At 35.8% G+C, this 17,932-nt stretch overlaps 1 long non-coding RNA gene across 1 annotated transcript in view; it reads right to left on the bottom strand.

Annotated features, from left to right (window-relative positions):
• Window positions 1-851: 851 nt before the first annotated feature.
• LOC307120984 overlaps window positions 852-17,932 on the bottom strand; it is a 59,527-nt gene continuing 42,446 nt past the window's right edge. Inside the window, exons 3-4 of the long non-coding RNA XR_013815904.1 lie at window positions 6,115-6,205; window positions 852-2,067 (exon numbers count right to left, since the gene is read on the bottom strand). This is a non-coding gene — a long non-coding RNA (uncharacterized lncRNA). The remainder of the gene's footprint in view (window positions 2,068-6,114; window positions 6,206-17,932) is intronic.

The following is a 17,932-nucleotide window of genomic DNA, read 5'->3' as shown; positions in this document are numbered from 1 at the left end:
CATGTATTCAAAATATAACACTTTTTACTTAATGGCGTTTTAGAGTAATTACATTTAAACTTTTCTTTAAAATTGTATAAACATTTTCCAAAACTATGTAAAAACCAACTTATATATTGTACAATACATTTTTTTAATATTGTTTCTTTTTCTTTATCATGCTCACTCTTATAAGTGTTTGACCCTTTTACCGTTTATACACTCTTGAATATTTGAATTACAACTGTCAAGTGATAAATTGATCTGTTGAAGTTTAATGATGTAGTCGTGTAGTTAACAATCAATCTACTCTCAAAAAAAAAAATGCTGGGTTATTTTAACCCATGTTTGGGTCAAATATGGACAAACCCTGAAACCCTGATTAAATTTTAAACCCAACGGTTGGGTTTGTCCATATTTGACCCAAACATGAGTTGAAACAACCCAGCATTTTTTAGAGTGTAGAAAATAAATATGTAAGGATGGTTTTATTTTTTTGTTAATAAAATAAAAACATATAAAAAATAAATATTTTTTGTTTTTGAATAAGTATGAAGTGCATTACATTTCTCTCTATAAAAAAATAAAAAATAAAATAAAGATATAATTGAAGTATCAGACAAAGAACAAGACTTTGTGGCATCAAAGACACTTCCCACAGATTCCCATTGGCTGCTCCTGTCACATCCTAAAACATGTACTAAATGCCTTTTGAGTATTTTACGATTGTAAGAGACTAAGAGACTAAATTGCCATTGAATAAAAACTACTGCAGCCTATATGAACTGTTCTTGTCATATATTGTATATATATCATTTGTGGGGTAGACTAGTGTGGGTGCTGGTGGATATTGAGCAGACATAAGTCGTCCGGTCAGAGACGAAGTACACTTTATTGGCTTGATGAATTGTCGTACAAGTAGCAGATGGATGGCAGAATGATACAGAGTAGTTTGGACTGTATTATGAGTAGTATGAGTGGTTCTAAACAACAGAAATAACAATGCTCAATTAGTAATGCAAATAATAACAAGAAGGAAATCACTTTGTCACTTAAATATCATTTAAAATGAAAAACCTTCAATAGGTTGGACAAACCCAGCACTGTGTCAAAAGTAACCCAGCAATGGGTCACTGTATAAAACCCAACAAGCTGGATAAAAATAACCCAGCATGTATTCCATCCAATATTTACCCAGTGCCGTAATCTGCAAAAACCCAGTGTTTGGGTAGTTTCTGCGTTACCCAGATCCTGGGTCAGATGTAACAACCCAGTGTTTGGGTAGTTTTTGTGCTACCCAGATCCTGGGTCAGATGTAACAACCCAGTTTGGGATGTTTTGTGTAACCTTGATCCTAGGTTAGACGTAACAACCCAGTTTTTGGGTATTGTTTGTGTTACCCAGCTCCTGGTCAGACGTAACAACCCAGTGTTTGGGTAGTTTTTGTGTTACTCAGCTCCTGGGTCAGACGTAACAACCCAGTGTTTGGGTAGTTTTTGTGTTGAGCAAATCCCGGATTTTTTATATATTTAACAAGCTTATATGTAGGCGATATGTATTAAAAACTATATGAAATATGCTATACTGTAAAATATGATAAAGGAATTCTCACGCAAACCAGGTTGTGTGGAGTATTAAAAGTATATACATTTAGAGGATTTAAGTTAATCCGTAAACATTAGTTCTTGTATGAAGTAAAAAAATAAGCTAGTATTAAACAAATCAACCTATTATACTGGGTTAAATAAACAACTCAATTTCCTGAGTAAAATAAACCCTAACATGTGTTCTGACCTATTTTCAACCCATTGTTTTTTATAGTGTAGGTGCAAAGTTACTTACAGTCATCAAAATAAAGTGTAACTACATATTTTTTATTATAAACATGGATTTGAGTTTCTTTTGGTAGAATGAGTCAGATAGAACAAAATGACACAAGTGAATTCTATACATATCCAGCCTGGATCCGACGTATGCATTTACTGAGAGGTCAAAGTTGATGTGGCAGGTTTGCTGACACTGCCGTCCCAAAGCGTGCAGATCTGGCCCTCAGATCAGGAGAATTCAGCCCACAGGTTTGGTCAGAACCTGCAAAACCCCAAACAAATAGTCTGATTAGGAATTTGAGCAGCTCTGAGAGTGATGGAGCTGCTATCTCCACCTATCACTCCAGTTATTTGGCTTTAAAAGACTATAGTTTAGACTGCAAACACTAGATTCAATCTTCCTGATGGAAGGGGGAAGGTCAGTTGACCATAGTGACGGATGTTGTGAGTGTAAATATTCAGAGTAAATAAGCACAAACGATCACAAACAATTATCAATTATTTAGAAATATAATGTAAAGCCACTCTGCATTTACTAAAGGAAAACAATTCAACAAGGAGTCTATCTTTGCTCTCAAAAGAGTCTCTCCGGAGTATGTTTAGTAAATTATGGACCCTGGAATTTTCTCATAATTGGCCATTTTATCATTTTGTTACAGGGAGCTTATTCTGAAGGGGGTTCCCAATATGATTTATGAAATACAATTAAGCGTGAATTCTTTCAGCGGCTCATTGCTGGGCTGCGCCACTGTGAGTATCTGCCGCACTACACCGAAATAATATGTAAATACCGTTAAGTACTTGGAAAAACAGTGAAACCGAAGAGGGAAAATTGTCAGTGTGCTGTGGATTTATTCCCCCTCCCAATAAATATTCCAGGGGCTTCCCTCCCATCATCTCTATTTTTAAAGCGGTCTCCAACTGATACAGAAACTCATTTCATAGAGCGTGTTCAAAGAGATATGCCTACTGCGGAGATTGAGCGCTCCGCACGAGCCACTTCCTCTTTGTCAAACAAAAGACACTAATGACGTTGATCTCTTTCCAGGCCAAATTGCTTAGTTAAGATTATCACATTTTTGGTTGGTCAGAAAAGGACTGTTAATTTAAATGTAGTCTATAAACAGCATGTTAATATTGCACACAAATAATCAGTACAAAAAGAATTTAATAATTTCACTGGAATTAAATGACACTTTTTATTCAAGTATGAGTGGATTTTGCTAAATCCCTGCTCACACTTTTTGAACGTGTACATGTGCTACAGACATGAATGAAACCTCAAATCCTGTGTGACTTGTGTTCGTTTTCATCTGGCCCTGATAAAATAGAATTCCATATCTAGAGATTTTGTGGTGAATTCTTTTGACCACTCACATTTTCTTCAAATAGTGTTTTTTTTAATGATGATGTCATTTTTTTTCTTATCCATTTTCATTTTAAATTCGGTTAAAGTTTTAGTAATTTTGTTGTGATTTTGTAATTTTTATTAGTCATTGTTTTTTTTATATATATCTTTGTAGTTTATTTTTTATAAATTTGTGTTTTAGTTTTAGTTCATTTAAATGAAAATGAGGAATTTTGCCTTGACACTATTCTTACTATTAACTAACTAACTGACTTTTGCCTCAATAAACCCCTATTACTGCTTAATAATAGTTAGTAAGGTAGTGATTAAGTTTAGGTATTGGGTAGGATTAAGGGATGTAGAATATGGTCATGTAGAATAAAGTATTAATATGTGCTTTATAAGTACTAATAAACAGACAATATCCTAGTCACTGTAAAAAGTGATCAGTTGACTTAACTTAAAAAAAGTGAGGAAACCCGTTGCATTAAAATTATTGGGTAAAAAAACCAAACGTAATTGACAAAATTAAGTTATGTGAACTTGACAATTCCACATAACTTATTTTGTTCAAGTTAATTTACTTAATCATTTTAAGGCAATGTGTTTCCTCACTTTTTTTAAGTAGTAACTATAGTAATATGCATGCTAATAAGCAACTGCAATAAAAAAAGATATGATCAATAAGTTACAACAACATATGTCTTTGCATTGCAACTCATCAAAATAAGTTAAGCACTTTTCAACTTTTTTATGAGCTATAAGATTCAAATCATTGTTTAAAGTCAGTTTAATGTCATTTAAGTTGAATTGACTTAAACATCCAAGTTGATTGCAACTTTTTTATAGTGGGAATTGGACCCTAAACGAAAGTGTTGCCTAGTTATTTTGAGTTAAAGTTTATTTACTTCAAGTAACAATTTTTTATGGTTTTAATTTTAGTTAACTATAATAATAGTGATCCGAATCTTTCTCATTGTTAGATGATTAAAAAAATGGCTCCATTTTGCAGGTCCCACTGAATTTCTATTAATTAAAATATATTGACAAACATTGTTTCACATTATTATTTAGCCTTTGAGCGCAACATACACACTCTCGGAAGTCTATAGTGACGAAGTATCGTACATGTTCAACAGCCGCAGTTTTGTTCACTTTTCTCTCTCTCTTCTTCCTCTAGAAATATGGAGGCAACGCCTTGAGGCTTTCCAGTCCCCATTGTGAGGACTGCCAGTTCTGTTTGGGCTCATTGTTCTCGTCTAATCAGCCGTGGCAAATGTGGAGCCCTCCAGCTCATTACGTATTCGCACTCTGAAGTGACCATGGGAAGTTTTTCGGAGGCCCAGCCCCGGCATGGGCTGATGAATTACCTGCCTAGACGACACCTAGTGAATCCGCGCAGTTGCCGTGGCAGTGCTTTCTGATGGGACCGTCGACTCATCGCTCATCCCGGTGGTCAAACAACACCCCCCCTCCCCAACACCCCCTTCCCCTACTCCAACAAGCTTGAGTTTCACTATTGCGTCTCGTCTTTCAGCACCTCTGCCCCCTTCCACACACTCTACGCTCTGTTTATAAACGCCTGCTAACGATGGCCGCCCTGACGAGCTCATTCAAGGGCTGTTGGCAGTAGCGTCCGACATTTATGCTTCCTGAACCAAGACAAAATGTGATATTGAAACTAAAGGATACAATATTCCTTAGACTTTCCTACCAAATAAAAGTTATTCTTGTGTGAAAGCTCATCTACTACTGTTGGTTGGGAGCTCAAAATGGCTCACAAGTAAAGGGGAAGTGCTATATGCAAATAATAAATTGCAACTAACCACATAATTGGTTAGGGTTAGGATAAATAAATGAAAACACTTCCCATATATTTTTTTGTTTGTTGATGCACATCTGTCAGGTTATTAGGTCAGTTAAGTTAATAGATCAATGACGTACAGTTTTAAAGCTCAATAAAATGTGTTATATATAATTTTGGTTCCATCTGACCAAATTTATGGTAACACTTTAGTTTAGGGTTTAATTCTCGCCATTAACTAGTTTCTTATTAGCATGCATCTTACTATGATATTGACTGTTTATTAGTACTTATAAAGCACATATTTATGCCTTATGCTGCATGACCTTATTCTACATCCCTTAATCTTACACAATATCTAAACTTAACAACTACCTTACTAACTATTGATAAGCATTAGGAGTTTATTTGAGCCAAAAGTCATGGTTAAAGTGTTACCAAATGTGTAATATTTTCAAGAAAATTTATAATTTTATAACTCTAAAATGTCATGTGGTGTAACCATCTAGTAAAAGATAATAACATATTTTCCTTACACCTTGTGTACGTATTTTTTTCAAGGTATTTTTTTTTAACAGATAACTTTTTCATATGAAGAATGTAGGGTAACAATTTAGTATAGGGAACACATTTTCACTACTAACTACGACTTTTGCCTCAATAAACCCCTAATTACTGCTTATTATTAGTTAGTAAGGTCGATTAAGGGATGTAAAAGATGGTCATCAAAGTAAGACATTGATATGTGCTTTATAAATACTAATAAACAGCATTTTGACAAAAAAAACTAAAAAAATTGCTTAGGCAGAACCCTTAAAATTACAACTTTGTACCTTTTTTAATCCCTAAAGGTTCATATTATTATCTTAGAGTACTATCCTTAAGGTGGTACTATGGACCTTTTAGGAGCAGATAAGATACAAAGATGCCCCCTTAAGAATCTAGAAATAAGTTAATGTTTGTATGATAAACAATGTTGGAACTGTGTGGATCTTGAAGCAAAACCATTTAAGTTATTCTCTAGTTTTGAAAAAAAAAAAAAAAACTGTATATGTATGGCAGGTTCTGGGACCACTGTGACCTTATTTTAGTGAGTAGTAGGGTGCTATTGCTGCCAGTTGTATGGGTTAACATGACAATAATTTGAGCTGACTCACCCATCCCGTTCTCTAATCCCCTGGATATACTGCACTCATACAGGTGTCCACACAATCCAATTATCACCGCCATGCTTGAGTAGAAAAAATACTAGAAAAAAAAGAAGAGAGAAAAAGAGAAAAATCACGTCAAACATCTACTGTCATTCTTAACTTTGCCAAGTATGCATGTACAGTGGTATTACTGACTGTAGAGGTGTGTCTATTATTGTGCATTTAAATGCTTGTCGAAATTTATGAATGGGTAGTCTGATAATCAAGTAGTTTTTCTGTCCTATGCTTTGAGTCAACCAACTTCCTTTCGAACACCACGCTTGTGGCACACTTTTGTGTGCAGGTGAAACTGATATCAACTTCCCTTTCGTTTTATTGCCTCATTTCCATTACTGATATGTGACACTCAACAAAACACCAAAACAATGCAGGGAGCCACAATAGCAGGTGCATTCATGAAATCTGTGATTTGAGCCAAGGAAAATCTCATCTCCCCATCTCCCAACTTGTAGAGCACGTCTGAAAGCGACAGTGTCCCCCCACTGGTTTGGTAACTAAAATAATGGCAGTGGGCTGATTTTCAAGCATGTAATGTGCTTTCTTTCTCCTCCTGCTGTTGTTGAAGGAGGGGGCGTGTGTTTCCTTTCCTGTAGGATCCCACTGTTTGCCCCCCTATAGGGACAAAGACCCTTAGATAGAGGCTATGCCTTTTGGTACACTCCCCCTTCAAGGACCATGTTGGGGACTGCGGGAGGAAGTGTGAAAGAGCTTCCTGAGCCAGCATCCAGCATGTGGGCCAAAGTCGACTGGAAGACCCTCTCGACAGATGGAGCCAATCCCACTTCCCCCTTGGATTCCATAATCCAACTTTCTCTTACAACATTTCCCTCCAACTCCTTGTATTCCTCGATGGATCTTTGGTTAGATTCCGGAGTGAAGCCACTCTCTCTTGTTGACTTTTATTCTGACCTTCTGAAGTTAGTCATTTGTCATTAGAGCCTTGTGTGTTTGAATTGTGCTTAACTCAATATCTCTCCCATTCTTTGAGGCTTCTTATACTCATATCCCTGTTTAGTCCAAAGTAAACCAAAGTATCATTAATTATTGGAAAACAATGGGATGTATGGCTCCAATCACAATGGTCCTTGGAGAAACATAACAACTGTATAAGCAAATATGAGTCTTAATTGGTCTTTGCTAAACCGCCATGAGCTCAGTTAATGACAGCAAATATCCTTTTGGGAGTTCTGTTTGAGTCCCCACAAAATTGGTATAACTCTGTAAATAAAACCCACGTCTCTCCGGCTGAGGTTTAGCTGCTTAGTTACAGCAAGTAAAGTAGCTAAAAATTTTATATTTTAAGTTGCAATGACTTGTTTGTAGGGGTGTAACGATACCCTCATTTCACGATTCGATACATATCACGATACTGAAATCACGATACGATATTATTGGATACTCCAAGACAGGTTGCAGATTTTACAGGAGGACATTGTTCCCACACAGCAAAATAGCGTCGGCCCAGATCCGGCCCACATCTGGTACGAGTGGAGTCCACGCGTGGACCGGATCTGGGCCGACACTATGTTGCTGTCTGGGTTCCTCAGCTATATTTACCATTGCACAGGGTCAGTTTAAAAGGTTAGAAAAATGAACGTTATAAAACAGCAAACAGTGGTAGGGAAAGAAAGGAAATAGTTCACAAGGACTTGCCACATTCCAAGAAGTTAGTACATGCCCCCCTTAGACAGTTACTGACAGGAAGTTGAGAAGGACACACAATAGCCCAACATGATCCAGCAAAGACACCCCAAACCGACAGGGTTCCTTCTGCTGTCACCCTAAAAATGCATTCAAATGTCAGCATACTTGAGGACGTGTTTCTCTTGAAGCACCTCTGGAATTCACTTCACTTTACAGGAAAAAAAAAATGGGTTAGAGGACCTGTCGGCTTCTGTTCATGGATTCCACAGTACATCTGGTTCCATACATTCTCTCTAGAAGAGAATGTAAGAATTCAGTGATGAGGAAGCCATTGTAATGGTAGGACTCTAAGTACTTTAGTACAAACTATTTTGATATGTTATGAGTAAACTAAGCAACTCTGACAAACACAGACTTTGTATAAAATATACATTTTCCATGTTTAAATCTGTCTGGTAAAATTTCTTTTTTTTTTGTCATTTTGTTGCTGTATTGGGTAAACATTACAAAAATATATAAATTCACAGTAAGCACACTCTAAAAAGTAATTATGTTACAACAACTTAAATAAATGCATGGTGGCATGTTAAAAATTCTAATGTATTGTTTTAATTAAACCATTTAAGTTGCAAGCATTATTTTGTAGAGTGCTGTTGATATAATAATGTTGATCATTACATCAACTCAATATCGTCTGTAATTTAAACTCAAATTTCTGCATTAATTGGCTTTTTTTTAAATGGTTGTAGTAACAATGAAATTGTCTTGATAACTTCGGAAATTAGGCAGTGGATTTCTAGTTCCCAGCATGCTTTGCATAGGACTGAATAAATGTTGAAAGTAAGTGTTAATGTATTTGTTTTTAGTGAAGGGATAAACCTGTTATTGTTTAATGCTGTTATGTTTGACATTTAAAAGAGCTTTTGAGGTTACCATTGTGCTACATGAATGTAAACACTACATTGACTCTATAAGCAATGATTGTGCTAATGCCAATGACAAGTAATATCTTACTAGTTCTTTAAGTCAAGTCAAGTCAAGTCAACTTTATTTATATAGCGCTTTTAACAATTTAGATTGTTTCAAAGCAGCTTTACAGTGTTAAACAGGAAAATAATGCAGCATAATTTTATTCAGCTGTATAGCCATTCTGGAAAAAACGCTGATGTCATCAGTTCATTTAAATTATTATACAGTGACAGTGTGGGCTTTAGATCAAAAATTCGATCAGTAATTTAGTTTAAATGGTTAATTTAGTTTATTATTTAGATTTATTTCGATGTTTAGTTGAAAAATTAAGTGTCCCCAACTGAGTACGCCAAGCCAGAGGCAACAGTGGCAAGGAAACCAAAACCCCATTAGGTGACCTAATGGAGAAAAATAAACCTTCAACTAAATATACATGTTACATAAGTTATGTTAGTATATGCTATGATAGCTGTTGATTTGAACTTAAATAGAATAATTGGTTCAAGGGCTACAACTCTGGTAGTTGGTAATTGGTAATTTGGTAATTTTTTTTAGTAATCAACTTAAAAAATTGTGTTTATGATACAAATGATTAAGTTCCTCTAACTCAGTGTAGCTTGATGGTTGATCATAAATTCACTCAAAGTTATCATAACTCCAAAAATTGATGCAAACTGTTGCGTTATTTATTTTTATTTTTGAGGCAGCACATTATTTTTTATGCAGTAAAAACTGTCAATTTAAAGTGTAATTTATTCCTGTGATCAAAGCTAAATTTCCACCATCATTACTCCAGTCTTCAGTGTCACATGATCTTTCAGAAATCATTAAAATTTCTTTATTTTTATGGAATGTTTCTATTATTGACATTATTTAACAATTACATGATCATTTAGGCAATTTAAAAATAATCAGCATACATTGAAGGCAAAAAAAAAAAAAAAAATTTCATGGTGTATACATTTTTACAATAAAGCCATTACTGATAATGAATTAATAATAAATAAATAATATTTAACATATTGATATAAAAATTTTATTATTTTAGCATTTCAGTAATGAGTTTTGGGTGGAAATGTGCTTAATTGTCATGAAAGTGCAACTACATAAATAAATACTTTGAGGGAAAACTAATTTTGTGGACATGTTCCTTGACAGGTTTGTTAATTTTACCCTATATGTTTTATGATCAACTATTGCTGCAAGTAATGATATTAGGACAACAGTTAAGTATCACAACAACCCTTGAATTGTTTGTTTTCCAGTTTACATAACTGGAACTAGTCTAAAAAAGAAGCTATATCAGTTTTTGCTGTCCCTCTTGAACACCCTATTTTGTCAAAAGGAAACCCTTGTTCCCCCAAGACAAACCTCTATTGGAATCTCTGTTGAATCACAGAGCGCCTCATAGACAGTTTCGCCTTTTGACAAAGTTTGGGGCCGCAGAGAAAGAGCCGCCTTGTGTGAGGCTTCACAGTACAGCTGGCCTCCTTTCCTCCAGTAGTTTATTAGACACGGGCCCTTAATGAATGGGAGTCGCTGTTACAGTAAGTGACAATTACTCGACTTATCTTGCTCGCCACCAGCGATCTCACATATCCACGGCCGTCATAATTCCTGCCATCATAAAGAGGGCTTGTTGGTCACTGGCAGCATCCACAATAGCCGTCCTTCAGAGTCAGTTCATGCCATCCCTGACTGTGTTTTCTGGTTTTATTGGGGTACAGTAGCATGAGGCTTCCTTGTGAATGGGCGAAACTTACTGAGGGATGCAAATAAACAGGTCCGAGTAGGGTTAAGCCCTTTACAACTGACATGAGCGGAAACTGCAAAGCCCTGGCGTGTCTAGAGCGGACATCTCTTGTTTCTAATTGCTTAGAAAAAACAAAAGGAATGAAACGCAACCGGTAAACATTGCGACAGCATGAGTCAATCAGGTCTGGGTAGGTCTCTAGGTCTACAAGGTTATCAAAGCCTGCCGTTTTGATATTGTGATACTTCTATGTAGGGCTTGACATTAACACCCAGGTTGAATTGTATATATACATTTTTCAATTCTAGTCCTTTGAAAAGGTCTGAATGAATATTGTTAGTGTTACAGGGCTTGAAGTTCGCTTTGGGATTGAGTGTATTGCGCATCATTTTACTCATTCCTGCAGATTTTGTGCTCAAAAACCCAAAGTGCGCACATATAAAGCCGCCACTCAGTTCTTTTTTGCTGCTTATTGTGCTTAAACAGTCAAATATTCACAAAATAATGTCAAAATGCCGGTCTTTGGCGAATATTCACGTGAACAGTTGAGAAAGAAAACAGTGACAGCAGCCGAACATACCTGATGCCAAATTTTGAGATCATATTAAAAATACCTATATGGCAGTTTTCCCCCACTGGTTAGGGTTAGGATTAACCTAACCTATCGATGTCAAAATTGTGGCCAGTGAAAATGCTGAGTGGCTAGTAACTTTGGAAAACCACTAGCCACAGTGGCTGATGAGCAAAAAAGTTAATGTTAAGCCCTGATACTATGAGTCGTAATATAATTGTCCCTCTGCATTAACTCTTTACCCGCCATTGGCGGAATTTTCTGGCTTTCTGTATTTTCACGGTTACATGGTAGAAGGCTCTATCTTCTGAGTACAGAATCTCCAGATCAAAACACAGGGGGAAAAAAAGCAGAAACAAGTGATAAGAGCATAGCCTATGCACTTTGTAGTCTTTGGGAAAAAACACATGATTTTCTCAGCTTTTTGTTCAAAATGTTGCTTTTTTTATGAAACATCCACATTCAAGTGTTGATTAAAAAAAGATTGCATGAAGCTAGAATAAAACGTTTTGTTTGTTTGTTTGTTTGTTTGTTTGTTTGTTTGTTTAGAACAGGGTTCCTCAAACTCTGTCCTGGAGGGCCACTGTCCTGCAGAGTTTAGCTCCAACTCTGATCAAACACACCTTCCTGTGATTTTCTAGTGATCCTAAATATCTTGATTAGCTTACTCAGGTGTGTTTGATCATGGTTGGAGCTAAACTCTGCAGGACAGTGGCCCTCCAGGACCGAGTTTGAGGAACCCTGGTTTAGAAGCAGAGGTTCTACCGAAAGACTCAGGAGGTGAGAAAAACATTTGGATAAGATTTATTTACAGATTGCATACAATGAGTATCGAATATATGAAATTATAAAGTTCTTTGGCGTAGGCCCCGTCCATATATAGTCTGAATCCAGAGGGTTGCAGATGCTTGCAGTTCCTGCCTGAAGATGAAGGCAGGTGCAGAGCCTACACCCTGATGTATGGACAGGGACCGACCTGATGGTGGTTGGGAGGATGAGGGTGAATGCCGGCGTCAGTATGTGCGAACGTAGTAATGGGTGGGAACATAACTTATATACTACAGAAGACAAATAACGATTGGCTAGATAGATAATTAGTGAATGACGTGAAGTTCCAAGTAGAACTACGCTAGAGCTCCCATTTCTGTTCTTTCATTGATTTATACCAAAGACTTTATATATAGGAAGACGTGCACTCCGAATACTTATAAAGAATCAGAGCATTTTCAAACAATATCAAGGCTAGGACATGTTTTAGTCCAGATTAAAATAAAAAAATGTTTGAGTTTGAAAATAAACAGCCTATTAAGTCTTTAATTATTTGGTGCTGTGATGAACCAAAGCGAATCAAAGACTTTATATATAGGAAGACGGTTCACTCCGATAACTTATGAATGTGAGAAAGTGTAACGGCCAATATGGTGAATAAGCCCCGCCTTCTATATTAAAGAGCCAATCGTTGGTTAGTAAAGTCTTTGCGTCACTTCAGCTGCTGTTAGAAGCTCGGTTGCTATAGAAACAGGCAGTGTTCTGAGACAGGTGCATGCGCATTAGCTTTGTCCAGGCTGAAAAATGCAGTTTTTTGTCATTATTCGAGTATTTGGAAACTAAATTTATGAGACAGTTATTGTCAGATTTCATTGGTGATTTCAAATATGAAATTTAATCGTAAGCTAGGCAAATAGAATTTGATGTTTTCCCATTCAAAGAGATGGAGTTGTATTTGCATGCCTGAGAAGCATTTCAAAGATGGCCGCAGAGGGAAATGACTTGTCCTAAAGAGACTTTGTTTATACTATGGGGCTGTTGAATGCTTGAATCGGATTGGTTGGCGAGCATTCTACGGTGTGCAATTATTTTCAGGGAAAAGCACGGTAGTTCCAGCAGGTCTTGACCCCATTACAGTTGCATATCACTTCGCCAAATGATTTCAGTTATTTCACAGGTCTTAACAGCCAACAACAGCAAAAGAACCAAAACCTGACGACTCAGCAAATACATATAGTAAACAATAGGATAAAGACTACAAATCATTTCCATGTTTTTGCCACCAAATTATGTTTCATTATGTTTGCAAAGCACTTACTCTCTTTCCCCCACTCAAACGAACACACACAGTATGGACACACACTCGCTACACTGACGACTACACCAGCAAACTACATGACATTTCTCACTAGAGAGGTAATAACGGCGCTGTTCTTGAAGTAGATAAACTTACAGTTTCACTATTAGTCGAGGAACTGGAGCCGACACACAGAATCAGATAATTCATTCACGCTTAATCTCTCTCTCTCTCTCTCAAATAACTGCATTAATAACTGCATTAGTCTACTATAAGTGGCTCAAGCCTCCATTACTAGCTCTAAAATTTGTTTTACAAGAGCTTTTTAAGGACAAAAACCTGACAAATGTCTTGAAATACATCATCTGAACAATGTGTTGAGGTGTGGTAACTGTAGTATAAGTGGAGTAATTGACTCCGGGCCATTGAATTATTAGAAAATAATGCACACTCCGTTTCACATCGTGGCCGCATTACCACCTCAGGTGTTTAGATATTCATTCAACAAAGTTTTCTGGGGGTCATGAAAGTTTTGTGAAAATTATCAAAAATGCAGACTTAAAAAAAAAAAAAACACTGCTGGGGAAAGAATTTAAATGCTTGATACATTGTAAAGGTGATCCCCTTTGTTATTCAAATCTGCATTTAAATAAAAAAACGTATTCTGACGTTATTTATAAACCCAATCTCGTATTCTGTTATTATGCAAGTATGCAAGTTCATGACTATGTCAAGCTTCAGTAATGACATAAACATCATAAAAGCAGTTTATTATCCAAACATACACTGTGTATAAATTGTATATACAACAATTTGTCTAGATAGAAACTGAGATTTCAGAGCTTTTGGCAAATTAGTTTATTCAGTTCCTCAAACAAAGGTATCGTTTGACTTGCACAGAGTGCAATTTTCATTTAGAAATTGCTAGTAAATTGCACAAATGATAACAAAGAAATGGCAAGAATTAAACATGCAAAATGTGATGTAGAACTTAAATAAAAAAAACTTTTTTTTGGAAAAGCTGCGTCTTCGAATATTCTCTTTCTGTGTTTCATTGAAATAATAAAAGCATTGCACAGGTTTGGGTGAGCAAATTTCTTTTTTGGCTTAATTTTTCCTGAAAAAGCAAACCCTTAATGGATTTGAGGAACCGTTCCTCTAAATCTGTCTCTGGTCTGCTGGCATATTAACCGTAATTTCGCTTTCTCACCATTAGAAATCTTCATTCAGTGTGTAATCCTGATTTGCAAGTAAAAACACGAGAGGCTTTGGTGTGTCAGAACGGTAGTATTAGACAAACAAAGGTGTGTGTCACGTTTGAATGCGCAAATTCTGTTAACGTTTCAACCTGCGGATGAGAAATTAATAAAAGGCACGCATACCCGTCTGCGATGACATAACATCTGTTTGTTGTTTTTGTTTTGTTTTTACATTATATTTTGAGAGGAATAAAATAGTGTATACCCAAAACTATTTTCTGACACCTTTTTACATGTCGTGAATTTGCTACATCTTTCTCCCAAATTTCATATCTTTACTTTCGGATATATGACAAAAAAGCTTTGTAGTTAAATAAATAAAAAAATACCTAAATGTACTGGTTTTATTTGTCTAAAACTATTACTTAATATTCCTGAATCAACTAAACTACATTAGGTTACAGTAACAAAAGTTATTTTAAGTCTCACATATGAAATAATAGTCCAACAATCACATATAGTATTATATATAGAGAATATATCAGTTTTATTCAGAGGCCTTTATAACAAATGCATATAAATATAAATATCTGCCAATAATATGCCTTATAATATGACATTTAAATGCTTAGTTTTATGATCAAAGCACTGTAGTTTTAAAACATATAATTCAATGATGCACAAATCAATCAAAAGCCCGAAACTCACATTTGAACATGATTTTTTAGAAAATGATTTATGGATAATCAAGTAAACCTAAGATGATTCAGTCCAGTAAATGATCTTGACATATTACTAACCACATATAACTTACATTTACTTGAAAAAAAAGAAGAATGTTCTTAATTTAGGCTTTAGAAAATCAAAATATAATACAGTAGGTTTAATAGGGTTTAATATTTGCACTTTTCATATATTACAGTCTACCATTAAAAAAATTGTCGATTTCTTATAATTTTGCTATTATATTACATTTTGTATATATATATAAATAGTGAGTGAGTGTGTGTGTGGTGGTGTGTGAGAAAGTGAGTGTGAGCGTGTGTGTATGAGTGAGTGAACGTGCATGTGTGTGTGAGTTTATTATATTATATTATATTATGTTATAAATATATATAATATTAGTTGTGTTTGATTGTATTTGAGAGTGAGTGAGTTTGTGTGTGTGCGTGAGCATATGTGTTTGAGTGAGTAAGTGAGTGTGCCTGTGTGTGTTTGCATGTGTGTGAGTGTGTGTTTGTTAGTGAGTTTGTGAGTGTGTGTGTATTTGTGCTAGTGTGTGTGTGTGTGTGTGTGTGTGTGTGTGTGTGTGTGTGCATGTGCTCTGGTATGTTTGTCCCTGTGAAAAGAGGGCCTGTGTTCAGCCTAGCCTGGGCCCCTGTAATGCTGCAAACACCACGGATTTGGACTTCTCTTTTGTTGTCCTGTGTGCTGACATCACACACTGCTGATGGGCTAAAATCCCTCTTTCTCCAGCACCAGCACTTTCGAAACAAAACTGCCATGGCACTGATGAGTAATGCCAACTTGCCAAAAATACCTCATTAATCATCACACACACACACACACACACACGCACACACGCACGCACGCACACAAACATCTATCTATCTATCTATCTATCTATCTATCTATCTATCTATCTATCTATCTATCTATCTATCTATCTATCTATCTATCTATCTATCTATCTATCTATCTATCTATCTATCTATCTATCATTGTCTCACACAACAGTTTTCATGTCGACTTGACTTACTTTTAGAGTTTCAGAAAATTCCTCCTCCATTCATCGGAACTCAGATCAGTCATTATGGCTGTAAAGATGGTATTAATGTTTGTAACATCAATAACCATTGAGATGTGAAAACGGAAGGGCACATTTCAATTTACTCACAACCTTGGAGAAAAGTTTACATAGAAACACGTTCACCCTGGAAATGTGCCGTCGAAGGCTGTGTAGCGAAACGTGGGTTTCACTCTATAGGCACGGCTAATGAATCTAAAAATGTGGCAAAGGTGACATTATTGTGAGATAAACAAGCCCACATACTCTCACACCCAGCAAACATTCTGTCACTCATTCAGCCGCGAGTGAGTCTGACGCTGTAATAACAGCTTGAACTCCTAACAGGAGTAAAGACAGCGCGCGAGACGTTCTGCACCCGAGCTATGAGTATATCACGGTTCACTTCTATCATAACCACACCAACAATCACACACTCTTGGCTTTCTCTCAGTATTATCTCCTCCAAATGCAGAAAGGCCTTCCCAAGACTTCCAAACGTTTCTGAGCAGTGTTTCCCATTTTTGTCCTCCGTGATGTGACAAGAGTGGGATGATACCAGCTCTTAGACCCATCGTCGGAGCTGCACTCAAATGCAATCAAATACAATCAGCAACAATCTGGCATGAGCTCGCCACACTAACTCTCTCGCTGAGTGCCCGGCAGACAGCCTCAGTCTGTTAAACGTGACAGATGGAATCGGCCCCCGAGAGAAGAGCCCCGGCTCTGATCTGGCTGGTGAGGCGGTCCTTTGATCACACCATCTCCCCTGTGACCGGCCCAAATCATTTCAAATCACACAACAGGTTGACTCAGATTTTCAGGGCCACATGTAGTTTGGCCTTGTTGAAAGTGAGTAGACATGAATCCTCCATCACGACATGAGGACGAACGGAGATCATATATGTTATGTTATGGCATGTCGTGTCATGTGATGTCATGTTATATTATGTTATTTCGTTATGTTATGTTATACTGTTTTATATGGTAACATAACATAGCATAACATTTACTTAGTTATGTTATGTTATGTTATATGTTATAATAACATATAACATAACATAACGTAACAAAACATCATATAACATAACATATAACAACATAACATAACACATAACATAGCATATTACTTAGTTGTTATATGTTATGTTATGTTATATGTTTCGTTATGTGTTATGTTATATGTTAACACATCATATAACATAACATAACATAACGTATAACAACACAACATTTAACACAACATGACATAAGATAGAATCACATAGCATAACGTATAACAAGTTGTTATACGTTATGCTATGTGATTCTATCTTATGTCATGTTGTGTTAAATGTTGTGTTGTTATTAACAACACAACATTTAACACAACATGACATAAGATAGAATCACATAGCATAACATAACATATAACAAAACATAATAAAACATAACAACATAACATACATAATAAAAACATAACGTATAACAACACAACATATAACATAGCATGACATAACATATAACACAACAACATAACTTAGCATAGCATAACATGACATATAACAACATAATAAAACATATATCATATAACATAACATAACAACATAACATACATAACATAACATAAAATATAACAACATAACATATAACATATACCATATAACGTATAACAGAATAACATATAACATAACATAACACATAGCATAACATATAACATAACCTATAACAACATAGCATAACGTATAACATAATAATATATAACATTACACATAACATAACCTATAACAACATAACA

The sequence above is a fragment of the Gobio gobio genome, assembly GCF_949357685.1.
Source record: "Gobio gobio genome assembly, chromosome: 24".
Classification (NCBI taxonomy): Eukaryota; Metazoa; Chordata; class Actinopteri; order Cypriniformes; family Gobionidae; genus Gobio; species Gobio gobio.
This window is presented reverse-complemented; position numbering and strand designations above follow the sequence as displayed.